The 26105-nt window shown below is 35.0% G+C and overlaps 1 protein-coding gene and 1 long non-coding RNA gene across 2 annotated transcripts in view; both read left to right on the top strand.

Annotated features, from left to right (window-relative positions):
* The window catches only part of LOC123539275 (uncharacterized), a 120110-nt gene that overhangs the window by 79353 nt on the left and 14652 nt on the right, over nt 1–26105 (top strand). The gene's annotated exons all lie outside the window — the stretch shown is intronic.
* Nucleotides 11799–14323, top strand: LOC128550787 (uncharacterized). The gene is made up of 3 exons (XR_008368443.1): nt 11799–11932; nt 13734–13904; nt 14235–14323. It is a non-coding gene; the product is annotated as an uncharacterized LOC128550787 (long non-coding RNA).

Genomic DNA, 26105 nt, shown 5'->3' with positions numbered 1-26105 from the left:
AAGTGCAGCCACGTTGGGCAGTCGATTGAAGTCCTGTCACACCTAGCAGCCTACAGAAGTGCGGTCGCGTTGAGCAGTCAACTGAAGTCCTGTCATACCTAGCAGCCTAGCAGCCTATAGCAGTCACGTTGAAATCCTGTCACACCTAGCAGCCTACAGAAGTGCAGTCACGTTGAGCAATCAACTGAAGTCCTATCACACCTAGCAGTCTACAGAAATACAGAAACGTCGGGCAGTCAACGTAGTCTGGTCACGTTAAGCAGCCTACTGCGGTCTACAGGGGAAGTAGCACACAGTGGTCAACTCCAGAAGAATATTTAAACGGTCATACACACGTCTACCAGTCATATACTTATATGCCCAAAATCTGACCCTAAGGTTCAATCCAGCCTAAGTCAGTGTAGTCCAGAACCATACCCAAGATCACGCACAAGGGCTACAGTCAGGTAGCACTTATTAGCATATTTGCTAGGCAGCGACTGACCGATGTCATAGCATATAGGCTATATATATACATTGTACATATAAACCATGAATAATTCAGAAGGCTCCTCCAAGGGGCTGGAGCGTAACAATATGACCGGCCTATAAACAACATATGTTCACTGGAAAAAGTCAAAAATTCAAAAATAAACTCCGACAATGAACGTTAATTTCTGATGTCCTGTTATAAAACATTTGTTGCATGGTATACTATATAACATGCCTTGGAATAGTTTCTGTTCACGTTCAGCAAGTGTGGTCTTTACATAAGAACTTGAATGTATTTTCTCGTGTATTGTATTACTTATAGGACTTTGTTGTCAGAGTTACATGCATGAAGTCTGTCTTCCTAATTCGTGATGTAGCAATTGCCAGGTTTAGAAACATTGTTATTTAATTGTGATTCTAACACGACCAGCAAATAACCTACAAACATGTAGAGCAAAATCTATCTCGGGTTATTCTGCAATAAACCACTCGCTATACGCTATACCACTTGATACTAGTTTGTCGTGTTAGAATCTAAATAATAAGTTACCAAGTGTTATTTATTGTAGAATAACCCGAGTTTTTCGTTCTTATGCGAAACAATATATCACTCAGGCCTACGGCCTTCGTGATATATTCTTACGCATAAGAACTCAAAACTCGGGTTATTCTACGATAAACCACGTTTGGGAACTTATTATTTCTTAATTATAACAATTAAATATCGCAGATACATTTGAGCCGTGACATGTGAAAACCAACATAGTGGCTTTGCGACAAGCATGGATCAAGACCAGCCTGCGCATCTGCGCAGTCTGGTCAGGATCCATGCTTTTCGCTTTCAAAGACTATTGCAGTTAGAGAAACTGTTAGCGAACATCATAGTTCCTGACCAGACTGCGCGTAAGCGGATGCGCAGGCTGGTCTGGCTCTATGCTGGTCGCAAAGCCACTATGTTGGTTTCCTCATGGCGCGGCTCATTTGTAAATTCGGAAAACACTTCTCAAGTTGAAAAATAGCCTTAAATATTGAAATATTCCCAACGATTCGTAACTTTTATCATTCACTTCAATGTTTATAATTCATTTCTATCCAATTCATGAGATGATTTGAATATATTAATAAACCTACATTGTGTTATAATTATCAACTACATCATATCTTATAAAAAAGACAAATTATTGAATAGAATGGTATTGAACTGAAAAGAATGCGTAGACTGGTATATAAAAACAAGATTAATGATTGGTTTAAATTAAAAAAAAATCCCATTACATAGACTTCCTAGTTGTAATCCCAAAATATGAAAAAATATGTTTCACTGACAAAAGCTCTTTTGGCCAACCGTGTCCATCTTCTGCTTTTCAAGCCAAAAGTTAACGTCAATTTCCTTCGGTCTGACGGATAATACAAAGGGTAAGATTTTTCTTTTTAATGTTAAGCTTAATTACTAAAACGTAGCTTGTGTTACAATGTATCTTTTAATGTTTTGGCGGTTGCTGATAATATCGCATTTTACATAAATATTTTTTTCATGTTAAAGAACCATTCAACGATTTTGTGGATGGATGCTGGTTCTACCTAGACATCTCCTATAAAACGGCTATTCCAATCTTGAAATAATTCCACTCAAATTTTTCTCGATTGACCCTCTACCAAGGCTGTGGAAGGTACTTTCAATTAGTTTTTTTTATTGTCATAACAACATGATCGCCAAGGAACGTAGTCACTTTACCGTATAACTTTATAACATCTTCTTGCTAGAAATTCTGGCCTAATTTTGAAATAGTTTCATACAAATAATCTTTGGGTTACCTTTTTTCAAGACTTTTCCATTCATGTTGATTCGTCAAAAAACATGGCTGTCTGAACTAACAACTGAGGGATTTCCACAGAAAACACCAACAATTTTCCTGAATTGCTTTTGCGAATTAACCGAGAGTGTTGATATTATTTAGATTTGTCAAAACCCATGGCCGCCAGAGCTAAAGACAGAAAACAAAATAAAATACCAAGCCGCCTAAACAACCTGGCTGATTTTGTAACAATATATCACAGACATGTTCCTTGGATGAAGTGAAATGGGTGTCACAAACTTTTAAAGTGTATCTCTACTCTTGATGAAAAGAAAATTCCATAGTATGTACACAAAACTCATTTTCCATCGTTCGAGACTGTGGCACAGATATTGACACAGTGTTAAGATCAGACCTGAACACATCAACCATGTCTCTACCTTTTAGGTGCGATACAGAATGTTTCTCTCAAAAATGGCAAATGCATGTCTTTCAGTTACGAGGCTAGAGGTCTTAATCTAGCTGCAGTGTTCTGAGCTCTATCGCTGGTTTAAGGACTGCCATTCAAAGACACGCTACAATTTTCTGAACGCGAGGTAACTATGTAATTCACAAAGAATTTGGTTAGATTTTCGTCAAATGTGACATAACTTAAATATACCTGCACAAATATATTCCTTTCAAAGATTTTTTTATTTTATTACAGAGTCTCCGACCTTCACCAATACGTTAGAAATATGACCTGCATCAGAAATATGTTTTTTTAATTACGTTTTGATTTGAAAACCATTCAAAGGATCAGTTGTTAACATGATCTAGGCATATTTGAATTAAAATTTTGTCCAGAATTTCGAAAGAAAACCTAGTGTAAAACAGATCTTCTTTGCAGTCATATCATTATTTCTTCCTTACACTGACGAGTCGCGCTTCATACTAACTAAAATTCATCCTCTCTTTTTCTTTGCGATTATGTTTTTCTTGTCTGATTCATGACATCGATGTTTGAAATATGTCTATGAATAAGTATTAACTTGCCATGACACTTCTTTTATCCGATTTATAACCTATATTTTTGAAAATGTCTTTGAAATTGTTTACAATTGCCATGACGAAATTTTATTTTTGGCCAGTTCATCACCTGTTCTATTTTTACATTCTCATTACCAAGTCAAATTGCATTTCTGTTCTGTACGTAAAATATAAAATGTATTCAACTAGCACAATTGGTTAATATGAAGTACAAAACTGCCTAGTTGCCGGTTGTTTATTGCTGTTTTTGCAGACTGCATCACGGACATGATTAGATATACTGTTTCCTTCCGTATATGTGTACATTTTCCTGCTATAAATAAGGAGAAAACTCCAATACGAGAAGTTTTTTTATTGATGAATCTATAATTTTGATTTAGTATCATAAAGACATATGTTATAGTTTCAATCTTAATGTAACTTCGCCATTTTTACAATATGTCATTGTTGATATGCGCCTGGGCTCATCCTTCAGAATTTCAGCCACCTATATCCTCAAAATTAAAAAAAAAAATCTATTTCTACATATACATGTATATTCAACTAGATATTTTCTGTTAGAAACGTGCCATGTACCGCGAAGTTAGAACGACCGATGTCTAGCAGCTGCGTTTTTATTTGAAAGTAAGATAAAATAATTAAAAAGCAATTAAATCTGAAATATATGAAAGTGCAAATGTATTAATTTGGTTAAAATTTAAGTATAGTAAGCCTGGAGAGCGAAAGCATATTTTAACAGTTATGGATGTTGTTTTCATATGACCTCGTACGAGACTTTTGCCTCTTACTCGACGTTGTCCGTGGGAGACGTCCTTTTTTCAGACTTATAGTAGTTTTGACCTTTGACTGGAAAAAAATTCAGTAAGTTGGTTTTTCATCTATCACAGAGTGGATGTCATCTTTACTCAGACTTTGTTCATATTCCTTCGCATGCACATTTAAATAGAAGTATAACACATTATTTAGGAAGTTGAAAATGGTGTCTTTTTGCCATTACAATATTCAACCATTCGAAGTAATAATGCATAACCAAAGTATGCGTACTTTAAGCTATGAAGTAATATTCTATTAAACATTCGGCGGGTATTTCACGTTCTAAGGTATTTCAAATCTGATACATTCGTCGGTTTTCCAAATTTTTGAATTATTATCAATAATTTCGTGTATAAACACGCAACATTCTACTGTTTGCAGATAATATTGCCCCATAGCTTTTTTTTTAAATCGATGGAAGCTATTTAAGACCTCGTCTATCAGGTAACTCCGCCCTTTCAGTAAACGTTTTTTTCGAAAATTAACGCAACAAAGCGGTGAACTTGTTTACGTTGGCGACATGGCCGAGCATTTTACAAGATAAAAGTTTGATTTAAATGTCCAAAAAACGGTTAAAAAATAAGATACAATGATCGTCTTTAAATTTTAAATGATTGCACACTACATTTAGCTCACGTGAACACTCTAATATAGGCATTGCCCTGCCTAAATTTCAGTACCTTTTACTTTTCCTTTCAATAATGTATCTCGTTTTTAGCTTTCATAATGTAAAACGCGATTGACTCGTGGTTGAGTTATTTGAGTTGCTCATTTTAAACTACTGTAGCCTATCATTGATTGAAGGTCATAAGTTCAATTCCCCGAACCGATCATGCCTCTTTAGTTGAAAAGTCGGTAATTTATCCAGGGAACGAGGACAAGGCTTATCAACCGCCCGTCTGTAAATAACTGAGATAGTGTATAAACGACGAGCATGAACCTTTTAAAATAAATAGTAGATAAACTCACATACATACAGTCATGTAAATGATCAGTCTGAAAACTCTCCCCTTCACACAGGCACACGCATACGCTCGCACGCAAGCACGAACACACACACACACACACACACAGAGTAATCTAGGTCTATTTAAAATAAAAAGATATAATGGACTTAGATTTTAGTTAAATTACCGAACATTTTTATGATAAATCTTTGTCGATTTCCACAGACAAAAGAAATATCAACCACATTCTGCAGAAGGTAATCAGACTTTTATGGATGTTACGACTTTAAGTGTTGTGTAGCTTGAAGGTTCAAACAATGACTGTATCTTTTCACTTTCCCTCGTCGAAACAAACAAGAACGCAGGAGATATGAGTAAATCTATTTTACTTTTTAAACATTCATGTTGTTGTACCTTTCCAAGTAAAAGTTACAACGTATGTAAAAGGACGATACTGGGCCTATTTTCAGACATGATTATTACGAGTCCTCGTGTCTTGCTACGTTGATGTTTCATAGATGCTTTGTGTGTGAGGTGGCGTAAAGATAAAGAAAAAAGTAATGGTCAAAGTGCAGTGTACGTTGCGTTGCTGAACGGCTTAATTGGTAAAATACCGAGCTTAAGTTAAAACTTGCAAAACGGGAACAAAATATAAAAGAAGAGAATTTTCTTGAAATACGTTGATCTGAGTGACGGCAATGATTATCTGTTGAATACCCTTCAGAATATTGACTGAAGTTATAACGCGAAAATATATGACAAATTGCCTTACTTAAACTGCCTAAAGAAAAATTAGCTACGTTCAGATATGCTACAATTCTAAACAAAGATGACTAAATATCATTTTATATTTACGTAATTATCAACGTAGATCATATGTGAATAAGCAACATACTGGAAAACCAAAGCATGTCATGAATTAATGTGTATGCCGATTAAAAATCGATCTGTCTCAAATTACCGTCTCCTTGTCTAAAATACCATGATACTGTATTTTTGCCAGATTTATGACTAGTGTCTTTCTTTAAATTTGTACAATATAGTCATTATACAATTAACTTTAATGTAATCTTTTACTTTGTTAGTTTCGCATATATTAAAAGAAAGGGGTTTATTGTTAAAATTATCCGTGTCATTAACGAATCAGGAATATAACCATGATGACCAAAATAAAATGCATTTAGTCGCAGCAATAAACATATGTAAAATGAAATTTTAAAAGCTGACTTTCTCTTTGTGTAAATGTGCTTCAATTAGTTCCGCTGCCTTTAAATGAGGCGTAATATTAAGGCGAGCTTTCTTTCATCTTATTTAACTTTACATGTAATATATATTGTAATTTACTGAAAAAGTCTCACGTATAGCGTTTCAGTTTAGGAAAAAGTTTAAGTCAACTTTCCACCTTTCCACGTAACGCTGTCTCCGCAAGAAATTTTTATTGACCGAGTATATAACTTACTGTTCCAACATAGGGACATATTATACGACTTCGCCCATATAAGGATATCTAAACGGGACGCAAAACCGAATTGTTTAGAAAACATAAAACAAAACAAAAAGTAGGACCAATTATTTTTAATATTAAGTTTTAAAAGGATTTTAAATGAAAAAAACACCGGCGATCACGATTTACTAATTTCTTTCTTTATTATATAATCATTAATTTGTTACATTCTGGTCTGCTTTCAGGGCGAACAATGTTGCTCATGAGCTCTGTGTACAGACTGGTTGTAGTTGTCTACCTTTTAGCCCAAATCGAGCATCTCGAGGCTACAGCTGGTATGCGTATAACAGTTAAAAAGTCAACTTTAAAGATGGGTTAGTTAATATTTGAAACAATAAGAAAATTATATATATTATTTATAGACTACATGACATTGTTTAACTTTCTGAAACGCAATTTACTAGTAAATGTTGTTTTCTGAAACAGTTTACCAGTTAGAATATATCTAAGCCATTTAAACGTTCAAGATTCCTTTTACTTTTTCGTCGAATTTGTGCGAGATTTCGTTTCTTCAGCAATTGAATTTCTGTTTATTGGAAGAGTTTCTATTCCGCAACGACACACAGATAGGAAATATACTAGAGATTTTCTCTAAATAATTCAAACTTGCTCGAGAGATAACGTTTATCAAGAGACCACTTGCATTACCTTTTCAGTTCTGTTTTATGTTTTTAAGAACGAAATGGTGTAGTAAGAGACTTCTGTGTTTAGAGTTCAAGTTAACATTATCTAATGTGGTCTCTAAATGCAAGTTATAGTGCATACCGTATAGCGGGTTATATCTGCGTTCAAAATATTCTGCATTTTGGCCCTAAAAATTGTGAAACAAATTTCTGCGTTTTCACAAAAATGGAAGAGATTTTTTTGCGTTTTCGATGCCAAGGAGGAGGTAATTCCCCGCATGATCACAATAAACTCTATTACCGATAACTGCTGTAAAGTAGATTTGCTTTTAATGAATACTTTGTAGGATATAATAACATGTGAATTGAAAAAATATAAGTCCAACAACAATTTTACAAACTACAACTGCAAACTACGGTTTATCAGCATAACGGTTACACATGTATAAAGGTTACTTAAGTATAGTTAGGAAGATTATCACAAGGCATTTATAAGAACAACTCAAGTAAAATTAACTCTGTTTATTTCACACACACACACACACACACACACACCAAAAATCAACCAAAAAAAAATAACGTTTTCTGAGGGATTAACATTTAGGACTTTGATTGACCATCACACCTAATTATCGGTTATTAGATTACGTTAGATGACGACGGTAATTTTCAATTATCAGACAATGCCGTTTTGAACTTCGAATTATCTCGGGTGACATAGCATGAAACAACGTTGGTGAAAAAAAATACAGATTGTTTTTGTGTTTTAAATTTTTGCTGGATGAATATTCTGCTGGAAATATTTTTGCGATTCTACCGAGAGACCGCAGAAATGCAGAAATATCCCCCCGAAGAAATAACCCGCTATACGGTATTTTCTTACTATACTACAACATCCCGTAAGAGCCATCGACTCGTGTTTTTTAAAACTGGCTTCGCATGAAGCATGCAATTACGAAGGGCAAAGCGCAACTATTGCTAAGCGAATAATCACAATAGAAAAACGCGAAATCATTTTGCTGTTTCGCCTTCATAGTCTCAATATTTGGCATCATGTTTTTGTGCGCCATACCTCTCTGATACGGTCTCGCGCTTCGTGCATGGCTTGCTCTAGCAAAAGGCGAGATTATGATGGCAAAGTTTTGAACATTTTGCGTTTTGACATGTTGATCTCGCGCTTTGCTGTTGTTATCTGGCGCTTCGCAATCATGAGATGGTACATGTAGTGCGAGCTTACGATAGCAAAGTGCAAATTGCAATATTTCGCGATTTTGCTATCCACCGTCGTGTATGCGCTTTGACATTATCAGGGAGGCGGTGACTAGTTCTAACGTTTAATTGTACTTTCCAGAGTTCTCCGATTTGAATAGTGCCAATACTCATAAGGTTCTACCTGCTCATTTAATTAAATATGTTTGTTTGTTTGTTTTGGGTTTAACGCCGTTTTTCAACAGTATTCCAGTCATGTAACGGCGGGCAGTTAATCTAACCAGTGTCCCTGGATTCTGTACCAGTACAAACCTGTTCTCCGCAAGTAACTGCCAACTTCTCAACATGAATTATCAGAGGTGGAGGACGAATGATTTCAGACACAATGTCTTCTATCAAATCGTCACAGAGAACATACGCCCCGCCCGGGGATCGAACCCGCGACCCCGCGATCTGTAGACCAACACTCTCCCTACTGAGCTAAGCGGGCGGGCTTAATTAAATATGAGAATTTTTCAGCGAGAAGCGGGTTAGTATTGGAATCCAGGATTTCAGAATCCAGGAACTCTGGTTCGTTTGTTCGCCGAGAAAGATTCCTGAAAAGAAAATGAAAAAAATCCAGATCGGGTGCCAGGCCTTGTTCTTATGTTTGAAAACCTGCCTCAAAGTCACTTGCCGACTGAGCTCAAAGTTAGCCAGTCAAATGCTGAAGTTGGAGACTAGAGTATAATTTGCTTAATTACATCAATATAATATTATTTCAGTTAACGAAGCCGAAATACATGCACTGCAGTGCGACTTAATCGGCAAAAGAATTGACGGACTCTGGAGCGATTCTGGAGGCTCGTGGAGGCTCTCAGTGTATAATATTACATTTTATTTCTACAATTCTCCAAATTCAATCAAGTACTGTAACTTTTGAATGTAAACAACTATTTAAGATTATTTATGTCCATTGATGTAAAAAGATATAACAAAATGTATTTTGATTATGAAATAAGCAAGGTCTTCGCAGGCATTCATTTACTACGGTCCAGTGTGCAAGTACGTAGGAATTCGTTAAATATCAAAGCATCTGTACGACATATCGTGGTAAACCAGACATAAAAACACAAGAAGGCCTCTTTGTTTATGCTCATTGAAAATCGAATATCATGATATTATTTTGACTTACTGAACTTCATTCATCCATGCATTAATAAACTGAGAGCCATTCATCAATTTGACATAATAATTGACCTCATAATGTTTTACCAATGGCCCGTGCGTCAACGTTTGTATATTGCAGAATATACAACGGTTATCTTTCTTCTATATTTAAGTAACAAAAAAACTGACATAGATTGATAAACCAACATTTATTTACGTCGTATTTGCGTATTATTGTAAATTCTAACACGATCTGATTCATTTTCCTATTAAACAAAGAAGACTGAAAACAGTGAACTATTATACAACCATTCAATGTTCTGACATCACAATTATAACGTTATAGCATTAAACGGCATAAAGACGCGCTGGAAAAGAAACCAATTGAAAACGGGCAAATATTTAATGAATGCCGTCAAGGATGTAAGTCCTTGGTATCGTGTATATCACATTTAGTGATTTGCTCTTTTTTTATAAAATCATTGTTTGTCGTTCAGATGCGTATTATTATATCACTCGGGCTGCGCCCTCGTGATATAATTCCTTCGCTTCTGAACTTCGAACAATGATTTATTCAGCAACAATTCACTAAATGAGATATTTTTCTTAATTCATGAGTTAATTACTGATATATTATTTTTAAATATCAGCATTCATGTTCAATACCTAGGAAATATGACATCTGGTATCAACTTATTAAGTAACGGTCAAATCAGATGGACGTGTGATATTAGCTCTATAACGGTGGAAGCAGATTGGTGGGGACGGTTCAGGTATATTTTCTATTCACTCTGTCAGCTTCTTTCTGGCGCCCAAATACATCATTCTTAAACTCGTTTAGTCACGTAACGTAGGAGAGCTCATAGAACAATTTTTTTTCGTGAGATCCTTAGATGTAAGTTTAAGAGCCAGTTTGTTTAAATTTCATTGTGGGTGTACCACCGACACTTCTTTAGAAGGAAAATGAGAGAGGGAGTTCTATCTGGTGAAGCAAACCTCTTTTTGATTTTGATGTTATTTTGTGGTATACAAATATGATCGTTCAGAAGATACCTGACTTCTAACGTTCTAGCTATTCTATATAAGCTTGAAAATTATTCTTCAAAACGACTTAAAGTTGTAGTTTGAAATGGGAATAGCAGTGAGTGACAACATTGTGAACATAGTACATTTTATGAAAATATAGGACTTTCACATAGGGCCACGTGACGGGCACAAGTGCTCAACTCACGTTTACTTTCTTAGAGACAAAAATATAGCTTCTCTGGTCCCAGTCAGTTATTAAGACTAAAATGTCACAGCTGATATTTGAGTTTTGAAATCAGAGATTTGAGTATATACGCAAATGTTGAACCAATACGAATGTGATATAATTTTGGTGTGCATATAAAGCAGCATCGACACTAGTCTTACTGGGAAAGCTAGACTTGTTGCCGTCATTGGTCTTTTATATTGTAGTGGCGATTTGTTCCAATATATATATATATTATTCATTGTCCGAGTATATACATTTGAGACTTACCTCAGGAAAAAAGAAAGCACTCTTCTGGACTGATTGGTCATGCGAGTCAAAGCAGGTTGCCGTTTGATAATTATGAAACATAGAAAACTCAAGCTCTCTGTTACCGGATGGGTAGCCGGAAACACTCAATACTTAGCTTCCCGTTGCACAGGCAATGTCCTTAATTATAATAATAAATAGATACAAGTAGATAAATGCGTTTTTTGTTCTTCACAGCTTTATATCCGCAGATGGTTCTGTGGAAGCAAAGGCGAGACGTACATCACTCAGCATCGCACTGACTCTAAGTATTATTTTACTTTATTTTCATTAAAGTAACACACGTTATGATGAATTGCAAGGTCAATTTTTAATATGTTCATATGTCATTGCGTCCCTATACTCTATTCAACTTTATATTTCCGAGGATCTGCTTTTATGTTTGAAAAACTATAAGACAAAAAGACTGAATAAATTTACAAGAAATAAAATTAAAGCAAATACTTAACTTCTCAACAAAATTTTGTTAAACTTTAGGATTCTTGTTATCCGCGGACAAATGTAACGCCGCATTCCGCGTGTAATTTAACAGTTCTAATCTATTTTATCTTAAAAATGAACATACAAGCCTACATCTTTATCCTTATAACAAGACAATCTATATAACAAAAATACTTTAAAAGCTATTGAAATATATTCAGTGTAACAAATGCAACTCCTAAGTTAACACGTTTTCTTTTTATTTTCAGCAGAAAACTCTGGTGGGCTTGGAATAAGCCTAAGCATTTGTTTCGCGAGTGTCGGCAGCATCTGGTAGTTTATTCAGTTGACTTTTCATTATAATTTCGAGCGTTTTTGAACACCACATCAAAAGATCACTGGAAGACTCTGTATGTATTGTTTAAGTGTACTTTTATTTTAATATTGCTCAATGTTGTGTCTTGTGTTCTTGTATCTCACCAATATGTTTAGACTTTTATTTGATGTTACATATATTTTTTTCGTAAGAGGGAGGGGTAATTACATTAGTAATTCAGCACACAAGCGTTGATGGAAGTGAAAGGGCAATTTTGAGAAATGTGACAGGGGAAAGTATAGCAAATGTATTATATGATTCATAATTATAACACTTCCCCTTAGGACCGTCTCCGCCTTTATACGATGGAACGGATTTAAACGTCGGCTTCATGACACTAAATATTGAGAATGAGAAGTGGCCAAAAACTGTCCACCTAGTGAGTTCAGATCCTCGTTACCTGTACATGATGTAGCACTTTTTGCATTTGTGTTGTGTCAGTTGAATTATTCTGTAAAACATATTTTTGATTTGAAGCAGACTTTAAGTAACTGTTTTCATTTTCCATGTGAATATGACTGTTTGCTTACTCTAGGCTTGAAATCCCAAATAAACATATTAATAGGTATCTGTTCCGTGGAATCGAAACTGATACATAATTGTTAAAACTATTTGTGATCATTTTCCTTCTGACCTCGTTTAACTTGTCGTGTCACATTTTTCCTTCATGCAGCTGGCTTTAATGTGTTCAGTTTACTAAACAATTATTTTCTATTCATTAGATATGTGACTTTGTGAGGAAAGAAATGAACGATATAACCGCGGACATGAGGAACATTAATAGAAACGAATTCAACGTGTCTTCTTTATCTAAATTTTGTAGAAATATGTACTACAAAACACTTTATACGTTGCAACAATAGCGACATTCAACCTTTAAGTGTCTTCCAAAGTGTCCATATCGCTAAAAATTAAATTCAGTGGAGAACGCTTTTAAAGTTTTAGTTGAAAGAATTTTTTTTTTTTAATATTTATATAAGAATAAAAAAAAAAGTAGGACATATGTTGCAACAATATCGACATTCAACCTTTACGTGTCTTCCGAAGTGTCCATATCGCTCAAAAATTAAATTCAGTGGAGAACACTTTTAAAATCTTAGTTAACTGATTTTTTTTCATATTTATATAAGACTAAAAAATGTAGGACATTCAAGTGACATGTCATATATAAGATATATATATATAGACTTTAGCGGTGATATTTCTTTAAGCCTCGTTTCCGATTGAGATTATGGGAATTCCGTTGACGCTTGACAACTCCTTCACTCAGGTCACAGTCAACAGTAATACCATTTCTACGTATCATAAGGCAGGTCTAAATTAATAACGAAGATAAAAAATATCCGGACAGCTGATGGGTTTAATTTTTGAAATCTCGTTGGTGAGAGGCCACCGTGAGTTTAATTTGCCTCCTCATCCTTGAGAATTTCGACATAGTCCTTACCTGAAGTTCCGACAGGGGACTGCGTCAGAACCTGGTATTTGAGAATGTCGAATGGATAGGTCCCGTAATGGCAGAAGGGAAAACCTTATGTCTTAGCTGCTTGTTTCTGAAAATTAGCTTGACACATTGATTTTTGAAGATGATGCAAATTATTCACTGCAATACAACTTTTATGCTATTTCAGCAAATTAGAGACTATAGATCATATAACACTAAAGTACACTAATTTTAGAAAGCAACTGAAAAAAGTTTTGTTTTTACTAAGAAGAGTGACTCTTCAAATTTGTTTAGTTTAGATCAATAATTAGCAAATAGTATAATGTTCAATTAACGCCATACAGAAAATTCATTCTAGTTATGTAAAATTATATGATTTATTTGTAAATTCAAGGCATCAGTGCATTGGAATGGACTTGTGTTCTACTCAGCTGATACGACTGTACTTCCAGCTACGCTTCCATCACATGGTGTAGCTTATGATTTGAGGGAAGACGTTGTTAACAAACTTTTACGAGCGTATGCGGAGAGCGGCTATCTCGATGGAAGTTTTAATTACTCAATGGTAAGAAGCACTGGGTAATATTTACATATAGAAACGTTGTATTAAGCAATCTCCGAAGTGAACGACATAAACTGGTTGCTAAATGTAGGTGGCTACATAAAAAAAATCGTTGAAATTAGAACAAAGTAACAATTCGGAATGTTAGCTGACCGGCTACTTTAGGCAAATGACCACCTCATGCATGTAGTCACATTGGCAGATGCAGCTGTACCTCGGAAATGAGGGAAATAATAAGTTACTTTTAATATAATGTAGATATTTCGCTAATGAAGTATATTTATCTATACTGTCATAGATGAAAAAAAACATACGTTCTGTTATATCTTGAAGGTTGTTCAGAAAGGTTGGGACATATTCCGCCTCACATGTAAGGAAGGAACCTCTGGTTTCTGCTTCGGTAGAATCATTCGTCAGGTAAATTATAAGAAAAACAGGTATTCCTCATTTACGGTGTCCTGTTAGAGCCAACCCTATGAATTTCTATGATTTTGATGTTTTATTTAAAGCCGAATGCTTTAAGTGAATAACACTATCAATCTCAGTTTATACCGTTTGTTGATGTGTTTTCAGTATCAACCGAAGCAAACGCCCTTTATACATTATAATCTAGCACGACATTTGACATTACATTTTAAGTTACAAATTCCGTGTAAGATTAAAAGTAAAACATATTTCTTCTAAACTTGTGTGAACTTTAACTGAATAGCTAAACGAGTTTACAATATCTGTGAATTAGGTCGCCGAAGAGTACCCGGACAGAGTTTTAGGAATGCAGTGGAAAATGCACTCAGCTAACTTGAACATCCAGAATGGTCAAATGACGATTGAGCTGACAGTGCTAACGGAAGTTTACCGTTATTTTCAGCTCAAATGGTAGGCAAAGAAGCTTTTTGCCATTGCCTTGTTGTAATGGTAGTTTCCTTCGGTTCGTGCCTTGAAATTTTCTGGCACGAGTCACGACTTTGGTAACTAAGACAAAACATTGCATCAGTGCTGTATAATGTAATATCCATTGCCAAGCTTGTTACTATACATTAAACCACATTACATATATATACTCTAAATAAAATGTACTATATAATTATGTTCACAATCGTATTAAACATAGCGAGGCCCATTTTAGATTTACATATCCTACACTCATTTTAAAGAATTCTCTTAAACTGACATAAAAGGAGGAGAACAAATAGGAATCATATATCTTCTAGCAGAGATTTTTCCTGTCATATATGCTTTCTTCATAATCAGATCAACATGATGTGACCTTGTTAGTACAGCGTGTACTGAAACAGAGTTTTCCTTCATGATATACTGCATTTTCCCTACATTTTCCAGCTGGCGGACGGAAGATCTGCGGTCCTACCCAGGTGTCTACCCAGGCCTGAAATAATGGCCATGGTGGGGCTTATTGAGTCTTCCTCCAGCATCAAAGCTGGAAATGTCGTTGCATGTTATAAATTATACCGGTGGCACTCTAAACCCATCAAACACAAAGCAAAAATAAAAAGATACGACTTTTAACACTGTGAGCAAATATTATATAAATTGTTTATTTACAGGAACTTGTCGTTCCTTTTGAACTAACGTTTTCTGCCGGAGAACTGTCAGCTAGATTGGTAGCTTTGGGGTATGTTTTCATAATAGTTCCCTTCTGAATACCTTAATATAAGCCTATTAAAGATGTTACATGACCGTAGAATTACGCTGCATAGCCTCTGTAAACAATACCTTCAAACACAAATTCTTTCATAAGGCAGATACTTAGTTTTCAGGTAAATAAGAATTTCATTCATTAAGACATCCAGAGCAATAACCCCTGTATCAATCTCCTACGTAGTGATCTCTCCTTATCTCTGCCATAACTTACATTTTTATCAATATGAATAATGTGCGTGAACTTAGCCAGAGTAGCCAGAGTAGCCAGAGTTGCCAGAGTTCAGCCTGAGTTCAGCCTGAGTTCAGCCAGAGTACAGCGAGAGTAGCCAGAATAGCCAGAACCCTGGTAACTCTGGCTGGCCAGAGTAGCCAGAGTTCAGCCAGAGTAGCCAGAACTCTGGTTACTCTTGCTGGCCAGAGTAGCCAGAGTTCTGCCAGAGTAGCCAGAGTTTCTAGGATTTTTACATGTTCTGGCTACCCTGGTCAGCCAGAGTAGCCAGAGTAACCAGGCCCCGTGTTCACAAAACATTTTCAGTCTTAGCTGAGTTTGATTATGGAACTTTTGATATGTCATTTCTATCTAAATAGCATGTTTAAAACTGAATTTCAAGTTGATAACTATTTTCAACTGGCTATTCAGTATTTATGGTCAGTTTCAGTTGGAATGTTACCTTGAAGATTTTCTAAAATTGGTATTAGAATTTCAAGCTCGAACTCAGCTGAGATCGAAAAACGTTTGTGAACACGGGGCCAGAATTTCATTTGCTCTGGTTACTGTACTCTAGACAGAGTTCAGCCGGAGTAGCCAGAGTAAGTAGCCAGAGTTTCTAGGATTTTAACATGTCAGCCAGAGTAGTCAGAGTAACAAGGATTTCATTTGTTATGGCTATGGTAGTTAGAGTTTCTATGATTTTAACATGTTCTGGCTTCTCTGGTCTTCCAGGAATCATATATCTTCTATTTAGATAGAAATGACATAATAAAAATTCCATAATCAAACTCAGCTAAGACTGAAAATGTTTCGTGAACACGGGGCCTGGTTACTCTGGCTACTCTGGCTGACTAGAATAGCCAGAGCATGTAAAATCCTAGAAACTATGGCTACTCTGGCTAACCTCTGGCAACTCTGGCTGAACTCTGGCTACTCTGGTTTAACTCTGGCTACTCTGGCTACTCTGGCTGAACTCGGGCTGCATTCTGGCTACTCTGGCTACTCTGGCTGCTCTGGCTAAGTTCACGCATATAGATGAATAAGTCAATTTTCAGTTAATGCTTTTTGTGCGTATTTTCAGAGGTTTACTGCTAATGTGGGTGATAATATGAAACAGTGAAATCGAAAATAAGAAGATTATACCTGAATTTCCACGTTCATATAATACGTGACGGTAGCGATTAATGTTGCGCTAGGGAAGATAATCGTTGCTAGGAGTTTGCCTCTGTTACAACATAGACATTAAAGTCTTCGCAGTTGTGTTACATTTAGGGCAGTTGTACTGTACTACTCAAAGGATGCAAAAATCTTTTGATGACAATTGTTGTATCGATAAATTTGGAAAACACCACAAGCATTACTTACCGAATTTTAACAGTCTTATTTATATAACCAAGCAATATAAATAGGTCATAAATCTAACAAAAATCAAAACTGCTCGTAAAATCTTCACTCGTCTGCAAGTTCACTGCTGTCCTTATTCAGTTACATTCAAAATCATTCAAATCTATAAGAAAATCCTTTGGAATATTTGACGCAATCAATTACGTTTGATCGAGTCTAGTCAAGAGTGCCAATAATAAGTGCTATTTCAAACACCTTGTCAAACTCAAAAACAGTGTTACTTCCCCTGACTGGCAGTTGACATTCTTGAAGTTCTGGCACCATGTGTTCAGTTTCTGAAAAATCAAAATGATACCACAATTAAAAGATCAAATGTTGAATTACATCATATTTCCTACATGTACACAGCATGCAATTCTTTATTACAGGGGACATGCAGATATTGACAGATCAAACATTGGAAATGTTCTGGTAGGATTTATTTTTATTTATTCAACATTTTACCGTGTACACAAATATATATTTTGCATGCTAATTGATCTTTTTAAACAGTAACAATTTACAATCCACTCTCAGGAGAGTTGGGGTACATTTATGATTGAATGAATAGTATGCCTCCACGCACAGTGTAGATATTTTGCATAATCAAAAGAACACTTCCTTTATGTATGAGAGATAACGGAAGTCGGACTAATGAGATACCGTATTAACGAGACACAATATGAATGAGACACTGGGCTTAACTTTCAGTTTTTGGTGTTTAGTGTCCTAGAAACAATAATAGACTATTACGATTGAAATATCCATTTCCACGCACTTTGTATATTCATGTTATGGATAATAAGCTTAGCTTTTAAGAGTGGAGAGGAGGGGGCTATTTGCAGATGTTGTTATAAAACAGGAGTAGTGGTATGTAAGTCAAATTAATTTCAGGGAAATATATTTTTAGATTCCGTCGGTTCAAGATGCCACCAATGTTTTCATTTTACCTGCAATGCAAAAAAGACATATTGGATATTATAAATGGTGCGTAGACGGTTTAATTGTTCATTTTTGTCTTTTTGTAACTATGCTTTTTACATAACGAGTTGATAACAGGTCTTGCAAGACCCATATGTACCAGGCATGCCCAAATGTACACTCTTCTTATCTTAAATAGATGAAAGCGCAGTAGAATTTAAAAGTTCTCACAAGGATCCAAAAGTACTAGACTTTGTTCCTTAAAAAATGAAGTGTCCTATCTATTTTGAAGAACTTCAAACACGGTTTTCACGAAGACTGTAGCAACCATAATTGCTCGTGATCGACAACGTTTATCTTACTTGAAATTACTTAATTACGAAACTTGAAGAGATGCAAAAAGTTTTAGCTGCTTACATGCGGATTTTCCCCTGAATTAAAAGTTGAAAAGCCGTCATATGGTATAAACCATGTCTACGGAAAAATTCACAATGCATTCATTTTTGTTCCCTCATATGTTTCAACTATTTTCCGTCTATTAAGGGCGTTGCTCGAGTTGAGGCTGACCTGTGTTGTAAAACAACGTCTTGCCGATCTACACCAAACGATGAATGAGTCGGAAACGAAGATATCCCAAAGTTCGTCGCCGATGACATAATACCGACCATAACGACGACGACAACAACGACGACGACACCGCCATCAACAACAACAGCATCTTTATCTGAAGCTAGCGGTCATGTCAGCGGTCAGGCGAAAGTCATATTTTCATTTGTGAACCTGTTTGGTTGTTTTGCAATATTTGTTACATTCATTGTGTAAATAGCTGTGACATTTTTAAACAGTTTAAGCAATTGTTATTGCATTTGTAACACTCAAATTTATTACGTCTTTCTGTAAATAATTGCAAACTGTTTACTTCTTCAACAATTTCATTGCAGTAATTGTGATGGTTTAAACGATTGTTACACACTTTACCTATTTAGAAGGGTAATTAACCTAGAAGTGTTGTACGCTCTTTACTTTTAGGCAAGTTTTATGACAATAGCTTCGTAACTATTATTGCTGTTATGGTGATTGTAGAAACGGTTGTTAAACACTTTACTTCTTACATAATGACTAATGTAGTATTCCCAAAACGACATGTTTTTTTGTTGTTGTTTTTCTGTTTTGTTTTTTTGTTTCAGGTTTTTTTTTTTTTGTTTTGTTTTTTGTTTTTTCTGTTTCTTTTTTTTTTGTATCATCTGAAAGAGTTGTTTCCGCTGAACAAGAATCAGTAAATAAGATGACAATAAATAATATGCACGAATTATTACAGTCTGGTCAGGATCCATGCTGTTCGACAACAGTTTCTCTAATTGCAATAGGTTTTGAAAGCGAACAACATGGATCCTGACCAGACTGCGCGGATGCGCAGGCTGATCTGGATACATGCTGGTCGCAAAGCCACTATGTTGGCTTTCCCATGGCGCGGCTCGAATTTTGCCTTATCGACCACTTAGGTTCAACGTACTTCAACATGAAAATTTCCTGATCCTCAACAGAAATATTGGGTTCACCACGTGACCAGTTTTTGACCAATGAAAATGTTAGTCTACATGTAATTTTGGAGGTAAAATATACGAGTTAAATAAGTTTAAATGTACGGATGTGAGAAATAGTTTATCCTGCATCTGTCATCAAGAATTTCATTGACTACATAGAGTGCCGAAAATGCGGTGTGCATTTTAGCATGAAAAAATACACGGATAGATATGTTATGCCGCAACCAAGCAATACATGTGGTTTTCATATTGTTATACAGCTTAAATATGTTAAAAAACGTTGTTGAGTTTGTACTTTTATTCCACATTGTAGTTGTAAATAAATAACCATATCTATTAATATCTGTGATAATTTTTATTTGATATAATATTCTGCTTTAGAGAAAGGGGCTAAAAGAACGCGCTCTTTTTGAGGTTCTGTCAACTCTTTTGAGAATAATTGACCTTTTTGTTTGTGTCAGACCGATGAAATTATATGCTATATTGCAGTGTTCTGCTAAAGAAGGTAGAGAAAGGCCTAAGATGCCCCTCCGGGCATATTCTGTTTCATCATGGGCAGGTACCTGGATAGAACCACCGACATTCCATGGGCCAACTGGATGGTTTCATCACATACATAAAAAATACACTCCCAGCGTTGTTTTGAACCAAAAACGGCGAGGGCAGAAGTGTTTTAGTCAGCGACCTTAACCACTCGGCAACGGAGCGCCTAAAATGTTTGTTGAGATAACGTTGATATGTATCGTACGAACTCTAATGTTTACTTCATTCACGTCGGCAACTGATGTCAGTGATTTAGCGTGAAGCTATAATGAATAAGATGCGATATATCATGCCATTGATGAAGAAATGCAAGAGCAAGGGAGACATTGAAACTAAAAACACAAACTCCATGTAGGCACTTTATATTGTAAATATATTTGTAGTAAACTTTATCTCGAAAAATAATGAAATTATTTTTTCTGGAAAGAGATATTTGAGCCAAAGAAATGCTGGGCGAAAGATGGTGACGACTCCTCTAAAACTTTATTGAAGGCTTAGGTGACTAGGTACTTTTCGTCTCCTTCAAATTATGCGATCTTGTTACCGCTAGGAAAGGGAAAAGCTTGCACAAGTGCTAGAGGTAGCTTTTTGTAAGGACTTAATTTGAAAAAGATAAATATGTAATCGTTAAACCCTCGAGAAACTGCGACCTTTTCCGTAGCTAAATCTGTCAACATTCCAGAGCTGCTTTTTTAAGTTCAGTTCCACAGAGTTTTACGAGATGAAATGTATTGAGAGACAGAAACGTCTCTGCCCCTGCATATATGTGTCGAAGTACACGAAACGGACAAATGTTCAGAAATTATATAGACATTATGTAATACGGATCAATATAATTACAGTTATAATAATTTATTATATAATATTATTCAGTTTGGTTGTTAATTATGATTAGATTTGTAAGGATTTGCTTAGTCTGTCATATGTAGATAACACGGGGGAGGGTGTTTTGACTTTCAGTGGAGTTGATGTAACTTGGTCAGGATGTATGATAGATAGTCATCTACCAGATTTTCCAACGGTTCCGCTAAAAATTCCTTTGTTGATCATCTACCAAGACCATCCAAAGTAATTTCAAGTTATTCTTTTTTGGCAGAACACCATGACAGCTAAGGGACGAAGTGATATTTCAATATATGTATTTAGTGGAAACTTTAAAAAGTCTTCTTGTCTTTGGAGTAGTTTCATACAAATGCTCCTTGGGTAACCCCTGACTGAGCTATAAAAATGATTTCCATACAAAATTCTAACAACTTTCCTAAACCGTTTTAGCGAATTAGAAAAAAAAATCACAGAAATCCATTGGAGAATATTTCTACCAAGAGTGCTTTTAATATTCAGACTTCTCAAAATCAGTGGCCGCCAGAGCTAAGGATAGTATATTATAGAAGTTTAAAATGACATCTCAGTCTAAACAACTTGGTTGGTTTTGAACCAGTACTATAGAAAAGTTCCTTGGGTGGCCCCTAAAATATGGATGCCGGGGCGGTTCTACGTTTCGGTTTATGATTCCAAATATACGACGTTGCAACCAACTGGCCTCATGTCCAGTTTTATCCTTGTACGTGTGACACATAATATTTGTTTCAAAAATGAGGGAGGAGGCTAATGTAGATCCTTCAGTTACGAGGCTAAAGGCCTGAATTCTAGCTGCAGTATCCAGCCATTCGAAGAGGGGCTACAATTGTCTAAACGTTAGGTGACCATATTATTCAAAAGGAACTGGTTAGGCTACGTCTAACGTGACATGAATCATGCAGTACAACATGTGTATACCTGCACTCTGAGATTCTTTTTTAAGATTTGTGATTTTTAAAAGAGTCTCCTACCTACCCCGATACGTTAGAAATATAACCTATGTCAGAAGTGTGTCTTGATCTATGCTTTGATTTGAAAACCATTCAACACTATCAATTTTAACATGATCTAGACATGTCTAATTTTAACTTTAGTTTCGAGAGAAACGCTAGTGTAGAAAATGTCTTTATAACAGCCGTATCATCATTTCTTCCGTGCTTCAGAATATACCGATCTTTACTAAAATCAGTTCTCTTTTTCAATTTGAATCAGTTAAATTGCAATTATGTTCTTTTTTGTCCGATTCATGACGTCGATTTATGAAATATGCTTGTCTTTACATAAGTTTAAAATTGCAGGATACTTCTCTTTGAAGTTGTTTAGAATTGCAATGACGAAACTCTGTTCTTTGACCAGTTTGTGACCTGTTTTCGTCTTTCTATTTTCATTACCAAATTATAGCGCATTTTATATTCATTATGTTAAATTTATGAAATTGTATTCAAGTGGTATGGTCAAATTATTTTCAAAACTTCCTGATTGCCACTTGCATGTTGTTAGTGTTGACTGCATCACAAACCTACCTTTTTCTTCCGTGTTATGGGTTCATTTTTCAGCTTTAAGTATTAAGGAGTAAACTCCAATACGGTGAGCGTTTTATTTATGGAAACTATCTTTTAAATTATTTATGACATATGTTATAGTTTAAATCGTAATATATCTTCGACATTTTTTTATACTTTTTCGTTGTTGATATGCGCCTGGTTTCATCCTTCACAGTTTCATCCACTATATCTTCAAAATTATAGTTAAAAAATATTTTTCCATAAAATGAATATTTAGCCGGACGTCTCCTGTCCGTTTAACGCGATGTAACGTCCGATATCTAACAGTTGCCTATTTATTTGAAAATAAACAAGATAAAATAAATGAAAGTAATTAATTCTGAAATAAATGAAAGTGCAAATGTATTGGATGACTTTTAAGTATAGTAAGCATGGAGACCGAAACATATCATCAGTTATTGGTGTTGTTTTCATATTACCTCGTACATGAATTTTGCTTCTTACCCAACGTTGTTCACGGGAGATGTACATTTTTATCAAACTTTAGAACATTTCTTGTTCGCACACAAATCATTTTTCATCTTCATTCAAATACGCAAGGTTAGAAAATTTAATATTAACATTAAGTTGCGGTTGGAGTGTTTTCTCATTTCTCAGTGTGATTGGGGCCCTCTTTTTATATGCTAATCCACTTCATGCCCAGGTAAAAACCCTTGAATATGTTCAAAAAATAGAAAATTGTAATCAAAATAAACAAGAAGGAAGATTCACATAGCTGAGAGTACAGTATATTCTACCGAATAGGCCAAGACTTACAAGAATGTTTTATCCATACACATAGGAAGGAATCGAGAATTTGTAAATACATACTTACATTCTAGTACACAATATGCGCCCCAAAACCCTAATTAAGAGTGACACCAAACCATTTTACGGAGAAAGACATAAAATGGATTGTTTTCGATGAGTTGCGAATGTCGTGACGTTCGTTATAAAAGAATATAGCCCTTTTATTATTTTCCTGTTTGTTAAGATTTGCAAACTGATGACAAACGAACATCTACAAATGTAATTGTCTGAGAGATGCGACATTGCGTGAAAAATATGTTTCAGAGGCGAGTGTTTCTGATGAAAAATAATGATAAAATCCTTTTCTTGTTATCTGATTGTTAAACAAAACTTAGGTAAATAAATTTTTACCTTCAGCAAACTTCAGCAATTTTATCTTTAATTTAAAACAAAACAACACATTCCTTTCTACATTTAATGTCATCCAGTTTAGTTTAATGTTTTGTTTGCCTGTGACAGACGTTTATTTGTGATGATTGTATGATGGATTATCAAAACTTAACTATATCTCTTGAAATTGTCTTCTCTTTTATTTCAACAAGTTAAACAGTTTTAGTGTAATGCAGATGTACAGAGAAATGATATTTTGTCATCCGACTTGCAAAATATATACCGTAAGGGGACGATAAATGTTAAGATTATTTTGAGCCCACTGTAACTTAATTTATACTTTGTTGTTTAGATCAACCTTTTCCGTAAGAAAAGTTTTATATGATTTCTCTTTGAATATAAGACAATACCTTTCACAACATACAACAATAATTTCATAACCTTAAGGTCTGTAACATGAACCTTTTAGTTGAAATAATTCATAACTTGCTGCAAACAAATTACGATATCATATTTTCCATTGTAAATTAATCAATTTAGGACATGCGAAGTTTTCAAACTTTAAGTTTGGTTTTATTTGCTGATGGAGTAATTAGGTAATGATATTCAGTGTAAAGCTTCTTTCTAGGTCTTCCAAAATTAGGTCAGAATTAATGCAAATCGTATTACATAATTGGTAAATCAAAAAGATCAAGTAAACTTTAAATACTTATGCTGTGCCCACTTCAGCTTAACAGTACACTTTATACCACAGACTCAATCAAACCGAGTCTGCTATTACTCTGCTTGGTTGCGTTCTAAGTTTCCAAGGGATCTTCTTACAGATTTCATTATCTATCACATTAATGATATTTAATTGCCCTGTGGCGGCTATAAAAAATCTCTTGAGTTATCATCCAGAAACGGATTGTTCCACATAGAAACTTTTTTTTATTAAATAATGAACAAACAATGGTAAGGTTAATGTCCTCTGATGATCTTGGCATTTTATTGTTATTTTCTAAATTTATACATGATATATATAGCAAAAGAACTCTCTTGCTAGCTTACTAGTCAGATCATGTAGCACCAACAATGAATGAAAGTCATAGTTTACTGTTGAATTTACTTCTCAGTAATTAATTCTTTCTTTTCTTTTCTTTTCAATTTCATAAGTTTATGTTAATTGTGTCTTAAGAATACGAACGAAGCTTTATTTGCCTTAATGTCCTTATTTATATTTTTCTAAATTTTGCTCTCCCTGTATGTTTTAGAATTCTGATTATACATGTCATTATATATGACCCTTGATTGGCTTAATAGAATATTCTATTTTATTCTATTCTACTCTATTCTGATCAGCTGACTGACTTATTGCCCATCACTCTTTTAATCCGCTAAAACTAGAGCGGACTGGTGAATATATACGTAAACCAATTTACTCTGTTTTAAATGTCATCGAGAGCATTGTTTATAACAGTAATAACAACATTTAAAATACTGCCAAATTGTTTAATTTACTCATAATTTCAGAAGATATCCATTCTGACAACAAACGCTATTTTTCCGCATGATGTCACACCTGTTTTTTTTCTTACTTTTCGCCAAGGTGTTCACAGTATATCAAGAGTTTCGTCCCTTCAAATGACTGTTTATATAGTAAAATTTTCCTATAGAAATACCGTATTTGTTCGAAATTCTATACAATTGAACAATTTTCTCTCGTGTATCATTCTTCTTGTTTTTGTAATCCTCAAAACATATCCAGAAACTAAAATTGTACTCCCCTGCGCTCGTATCGTATTTTTGCGATAAAGTGCATAAAATGTCTAAAAATGTACTGTGTGTTGATGACATGAAACTAGACCATGGATCATGGTTTATAACGCAAAACTGTTACATTTTTTCTTCAATCCTTTATCTTTCAAATAATTCATAACGTTGAGATGTATTTTTACTTTCATTTTCTTCAAAATTGTTTTATTGGGGTGGGGGGTGGGGTGGGGTCGGGGGGGGGGGGGCTAAACCTGTGCCTTATCATACATGGTCCTTTAACAAACTCCTCTTTACAAATATACATGAAATTAATTTATATAAATCATTATAAAATACGAAACAAACATACAGTCAAGACTGGTTGTTGCTGCTTTAGGCATGTTGAAATTAGAACAGGTATTTCGTTTAAATATTAACTGACTGGCTGCTTAAGACAAGGGCCTGCTTAATACAGGTAGCCACTAAGGCAACTTCAGGTGTAAGTGAATTGAATCAACTTGAAAACTAAGCATACTAAAATATAAAGGCATGATACTAAACAAGACGAATTTGAAAAGTGTTGTAAGAAAAAATGAATACGAACTGGCTTTGAAATAAAGTCAATGAATGCGCATTTATACCTTTGAAAATGAGAGCGTTTCTTAAT

The sequence above is a fragment of the Mercenaria mercenaria genome, chromosome 18 (assembly GCF_021730395.1).
Source record: "Mercenaria mercenaria strain notata chromosome 18, MADL_Memer_1, whole genome shotgun sequence".
Lineage (NCBI taxonomy): Eukaryota > Metazoa > Mollusca > Bivalvia > Venerida > Veneridae > Mercenaria > Mercenaria mercenaria.
The sequence above is the reverse complement of the archived record's forward strand: the minus strand, read 5'-3'. Positions and strand labels throughout refer to the sequence as shown.